General features: G+C 37.3%; 1 non-coding gene across 1 annotated transcript; it reads left to right on the top strand.

Annotated features, from left to right (window-relative positions):
* The first annotated feature begins 6,091 nt into the window (after window positions 1-6,091).
* LOC145060849 (small nucleolar RNA R71) lies at window positions 6,092-6,198 on the top strand. Its single transcript, XR_013687031.1, has one exon. It is a non-coding gene; the product is annotated as a small nucleolar RNA R71 (small nucleolar RNA).
* The last annotated feature ends 268 nt before the right edge of the window (window positions 6,199-6,466 follow it).

Below are 6,466 nucleotides of genomic sequence, written 5' to 3'. Positions count from 1 at the left end.
ATATGCATGAATTTGAGAAGATTCCCAAGAAAAGCTACGATACCGTGAACTCGAATATGAATTAGTTAGATTTCCTAGTGAACAAAATGATATTCCTGGATGAGCAGTTCGAGCTTGCAAACAAATACAAGGACAAACTTGAGTACAGATGTATGAAGTTTCGTTTTCATGTTGTACTTGGGAAGAAGGAAGAAGATATTTGGTCACTAGTCAATATAGTTCGGATTCTAGGCATAACTAAAGACGTTTTGTTTAAAGGAATGCTCCAGAATTATCGATATCACGCAGTCCGATCAAACAATGTTACATTCAACTTCTTGGTTGCTGACTTCCTACTAATGAATCTTCATGATTTGTTAGTTGTGGCTTTAATAATGAAGAGTGTTGATTTAGAGAAACTCCAAGTGATGAGCAAAGAATATTTTTTGAATGCTTTTGCACATCTAAAGGTCTTTATCGATGGATACTATGGAGCATTGGCCTTAACTGATGTTGAGTTGGATATGTCTCTGGATAAAGAGGTTACTATTCCACAAACTATGCTTTTGAGTAAAGCTAGTTTGAAATTTTTTGAAGATGGGGAGATCACCTTAAAACAATTAGGAATTATTTTTGTTGGGGAAAACAAGAAGGGTAATGATACTAAATTCCTGTTTCAAGCTTGTGATGTGGAAAGGTATACATCTCCTCATTACACAAATCTTATGGTGCGAATGAATAGTTGTGCAAAGAACAACAACAAAGAGAAAGCTGAGATTTGAAAGATCATTAACTCTCATGTAGAGATTTGGAGGGTGATACATCAAACGGCTAAGGTGTTAGCAACTTAGATTCAACATCTCTCACAAAGGGGGAGAATGTAGAGCTTCGAATGTTATTGTGAGGTGTCGAATGTATCTAGTTGTATGTAATGTCGAAGCTAGTTTGTAATATTATTACAAGGGAATTTTATGTTTCGAAGCTTAGTGTAATTAGTCCTTTGTATTTTTTGTGCTTTTAGTTTTCCCTATAAATATGGGAATGATACTTTTAGAGGTTAAGAACTATTCTCAGAATTGTAATCATTTCTCTTTTCCTCTATATTCAATTGATAAAGCAATACAACGAGCCAACCAGATTTTATTTAGATTTTGTGTTCTAAGTCAATTCATACTCTGATTTCATTACATTACTCAATTCAATCGTCTCTTCACAATGTTTTCTTTCCAAAATATCATTTTGCTGAGGAGTATTTGTACATGAAGATTGGTGTAGGGTGCCATCAGATGCAAGTAATTAAGTAAATTCATTTGAAGTATATTCCTCTTCCAAATCACAATGGAAGCATTTTATGATAGCCGAGTATTGAGTCTTAACATGGCCCTAAATTTGCTCTATATGGTGTGATGTGTGCAAACTCACTTAGTTTTAAACCTACTTTTAATTATCAAATAACACACAAAAGGCAGTGAACCTATCAATTGTGGTATAATTAAATAAGCAGGGTATCGATCACAGGGAACGGCAAATTAAATTAAAAACTAATCTTATCTAAGTTAATTAATAAGTAGGGGTTTTATCTAGTTTTACAAGACTAGAAACTTACTAACTATTACTTACTTAAAAACAAAATACTATCTAGATTCAATAAATGGAAGGGAACTTCTGTTTAGTTCAACTTAGTTGATTTCAAGGTAATGGTGCAATGGATTAATTCTTTCGTTGGTTACCGATTCAATTGATTAGATTCGCATTCACTACACTAATCCTTAGCAAATAAACTAACTTAAACAATGGCCAGTTGTCTAATTTAATTAGATTTACTAGATTAATTATTCGGGTTAATTTAGACTTGCAATAGTTAACTAATTTAATCTTTTAATTAACTTCTTGTTGATGGTCATCACACAAGCTTGCACATGAATTTACTCAATTTTCTTATTAATTCTAGTTTCATATTCATTAATCCTAGACATATGGCATAGTGATCACATAGCATATGAGGTTAATAATCAATAGATGTTCATGCTAATCAATTATCTTCCTATTAACAGAAAATTAATTATTATTCACACACAAGGTTCTTTAGCAAGCTAAAATAACAAAAATTAACCAACTTAGAATTAATACTACCAATCAATCAAACCATATTGTGAACTTTGTATCCCCAAACAGAAGTCTAAAGGTTTTAGCTCATAATTGAAGTAAATAACAGCAAACAAATAGAGTCAAATTGTTTAACCATAATGATAAAACAAAAGAATAAGTGGAATGATCAAATTTTGCCTCAATTCTTCTTCGGGATTGAATTCTAGCTTCTCTCGTCGTCTTCTAGGGTTTTTCTGCCTTCTCAATTGCAGCTAAACTCTTCTGAATCGTTCCAGAATTCTCCTCTATCGTTCTGAAGAGTTGTCTCTATATATACGAATCGACTCGTCGAGTCAGGTGGCGACTCGTCGAGTCCATCTCTCAGTCCCCGTATTGTGATAAGTCTCTAGGATCCCGAGTCATTATCTTCTCGATTCTTCGATCGGACCCACCGAGTAGGTATTATTTTTGGTGGTTTTCTTCTTTGTTCCATTCTTGATCTCTCAACCGCTTCTCCTGCTTCCTTCTGCTTCCGAGCTTCATTTTTGGACTGAAAATATAATTCAAACACTTTTAAGTACCTTTTGTCCATAAAATGAAATAATTTAGCTAATAAATGAATAAAAATCTATACTTAATATGAACTAAATATGCACCTATCAAAATACCCCACACTTGACTTTTGCTTGCCCCCAAGCAAAACTAAATTTTAAAACATTAGAATCACATATGACAACTCCAATCTAACCCAGCCATTATGCCAAGACCGCAACGCATGCATTTGTGTCTAAAATTTTTCCTAAGGACCTCCCATACTCCAAATACTCACAATCCTCATAAAAACTCGCCCACTCACCCCGAACTATGCTCATTTTATGCAACCCTCCGAATCCATCTGCAGAAAACCTCTTACCCTCAAGGTATTTTTAATTGAGCAACCCAAGCATACATAATTTAGAATTACACTTTTCAATACCACTATGGAGCTCTTTTGGAATTCTTCACTTCCTTTGATAATTTGTTCTTTCATTTCTTTGAATTCACCACCTTTATTGATTTTTGGTATCTTCAACTTTTTGGATTTCTTGGAATTTTGATCTTTTGATCTTCACTTTAATTGCTCCAAAATTCTTACAATTTTTCTTGTAATTCTTTTTTTTTTCATGTACCTCACTTTTTTCACTCAAAACCCTACATACTTAAGCAGGGGCGCTCAATCTCAACCTTTATTAGCTGACGATAACAATCTTCCTGGATACATTTCAGGTTTAGGCTGCTAAACATATTGCATCCCTCAGGCTGAGCAAGGTCGTGTTTTTGTCCCATGATTTCACTGGAATAAGGAAGCCACAAATGCACTAGAACGTATATAGGCTCAACTAAACATTTGGGTTTTCATGCATTTATCAACACAATTCTAACATGAAATCCTAATTTGCTTTTACCAAAATTTTCTAAATTAAGTCCTAAGTAATATTTTTGGTATGCAAATTTTTTTTAAAATTAATCTAAATTAAGACTCTAAATTTTCTAATATGTAACCAACCCCCTACCCCACACTTAGTCCATACGCACTCTCAAGCAGACATGTCCGAGGATTTGGAAGATTAAAATTCTAAAAAAAAACGAAAAAATTTCAAACAAAACTCAAAAAGGTAAAAAGAAAGCAAACTCTAAACAACGGGTTGCCTCCCGCCAAGTGCTTCTTTTTAAGGAGTCGTTAGCTGGACTCCTTCCCGTCTACGTCTCGTCATCTTCCAGCATTGGGAATGCACGCCTAGTCTTTTGTGGTTTGTACTTCGTTTTGTAAGCGTGAATCTTCTTTTTGTAAGCCCGTTTTGCTTCCTCTCTCTTCTTTTTCATAACATTATTCTTAGCTGCTTGGGCTTCCATTCTCCTCTTTTTCTTCTTCACCCCATTCGTTTTCACCTTCTTTTGCACTTCTTTTCCTTCAAACTGAATTACTTCGTATTTTGTGAAGGTGCGTGCTCTAGGTTTGGTAATGGATGGTTGATCAGCTTTCACACTCTTTTCTTTTGCCTCCCCTTCTTTTTCTGTGCTCACCCCATCTTTAAGTGTAATTGCATTAAGACATGCTATATAGGCGTGTTGAACTTCCGTATCCATGTCTTCTTTTTCTGTTTGTTCTCCTAAATAATGAGGAAAAATATCCAAATCCAGACTATACAGAGGACTAGCAACAAACAGATCTAAATCGCCCAAGTTGTTATCAAATTCGACTAGACTCGTCGAGTCTAGTAAAGTGACTCGGCGAGTCTAATCGTATTCCATCATTTCTTGGGTGTTTTCTGAGTCGGATCCTTCCAGTAGCTTTTCTAACTCCTCCAAGTCCTTGTTAGCATCTCCATCCTCTCCAGAATGTAGCAGAAACATGCTTGGATCTTCTTTTTGCAAAAGTGCAAGCTCTTTCTGTAGTATCTCATCCTCCAAATGGATAAATGAGATTTCTTCATTTATTTCCTCTTCTTGCTTGTCTTTTGGTACAACTCTAAACATTGTGGATTCGTCACCTACCCTTAATGTTAGTGTAGACTCACATACATCAATTAAGGCACATGCGGTGTTTAAAAATGATCTCTCCAAAATGATTGGAATTTTGGGGTCTTCTTCCATGTCAACCACCACAAAGTCTACTGGAAATATAAACTTGTCAACTTTAATAAGGAGATCCTCACAAACGCCTTGTGGATGAATTATTGTCTTGTCTGCCAAATGGATCTTCATATTTACCGATCTTGGCTCTGGTAAATTCAACCTTTTAAAGAAAGAGAAAGGCATCAGATTGATGCTTGCACCCGAGTCGATCAATGCTTGGGTGACAACTTCATTACCAAACTGGCACGAAATTATAATATTCCCCGGATCGCCTTTCTTTTCGGGTAGCTCACCCAATAGTATCTCCGCGACTTCAGCCAAATCTTTCCTAGCAGCAAAAAGACATTTTAGCAAGTTGAAGTATTTGGGTGTCTGGAGCATCGTTTCCACAAATGGCACATTAACTTGTAGGGATTTAACATGCTTCATGAAGGTTTTATATGCTTCAACTTTTTCCGCAGGCATGGCTTTAATTGGGTATGGCAAAGGAGGATTATGTGGCTTTAAAGGACTGACAATTTTATCATTCACGCATGGACTCGTCGAGTCCACTAGAGGGACTCGGCGAGTCAGATCGGGTTTTGCTGGAGCCAACTCTTCTGCCCTTTCTGTCTTCCTTTTCGAGATTCTCAGTGCATCTGTGAATATTTCTTCCTTGCTGGAGGTCACTGCACTCACATTCTCCATTCTTGGATTGGTTTCGGTATTACTTGGAAGTTGACCCGGTCTTCTTTCGTTTACTTGGTGTGCAAGCTGTCCCAGCTGTTTCTCAATGTTGAGGATGGATGCCTGCTGATTCCTTAGCATGTTTATGGTCTCATGTATTGCAGCCTCGTGATCATTGTGTCTCTTTTCGGACGCGGCTATGAATCTAGTGAACATTTCTTCCAAATCAGCTTTCTTTTCTACCAGTTCTTCTCTTTGATATAGTCCCCTCTCCTCCTGCTTGTATTTTTCCTCCTTAGCCTTCTTATACTCTTCGTATGGGAGCCATTCCTTCTTAGGTTTTCGCCAATTTTCATCGTATCGATCGCCACTTGAATAGAAGACTTGAGCTTTCTTATTTCCATTCTCATCCAAATCACAATCCTTTGTTAGATGGGGCCCTCTACAATTTTCACATCCCACCCTCATAGCATGGATTGTTTGATCCATTTTTGTCATTCTTCTATCAAGACTATCAAGCTTAGCTATCACCGCCGCTATCCTATCATTTGCCGCGTTCACTACTCCCCGACTTACTTCGTTTCTTGGATTGTGGTATTCTCTAGAGTGCTTAGAGAATTCTTCAATTAGCTCCTTGATTACCGGGGGCGCCTTCTTCGTGAGCGGACCTTGAGAATCGAGTAATTGCCTTGTGGTGACATTGACTCCATCGTAGAAAATGGAGACCTCTTGTTGGCTATTAAGGTCGTGATGTGGGCAATTTATAAGCAAACTCTTGTACCTTTCCCATGCTTCATATAGAGATTCTTCGGGCTGTTGCTCGAAGTTGGCAATTGCTTTCTTTAGCTTGGCTATTTTGGAGGGTGGACAAAAGTGATCTATGAACTCCCCTTTTATCTTGGCCCATGTGGTGACTGATCCGGGAGGAAGTGACTTTAGCCAATCCTTTGCAGCTCCTTTGAACGTGACTGGGAGCATGCGAAGAAGCTGGGTCTCGCGAGGGACATTCGGTACATTGAAGTAGTCGGCCACATCATTCACTTCGTCCAAGTGCTTGTAGGCGTCTTCGTGATCCTTCCCATAAAAAGGAATCTCCTTGAGTTGAGCGAGAATATGG

The sequence above is a fragment of the Lactuca serriola genome, chromosome 6 (genome assembly GCF_051521515.1).
Source record: "Lactuca serriola cultivar US96UC23 chromosome 6, Lser_US96UC23_V15, whole genome shotgun sequence".
Classification (NCBI taxonomy): domain Eukaryota; kingdom Viridiplantae; phylum Streptophyta; class Magnoliopsida; order Asterales; family Asteraceae; genus Lactuca; species Lactuca serriola.
Note: the sequence above shows the minus strand (reverse complement) of the source record. Positions and strands in the feature narration are given on the sequence as shown.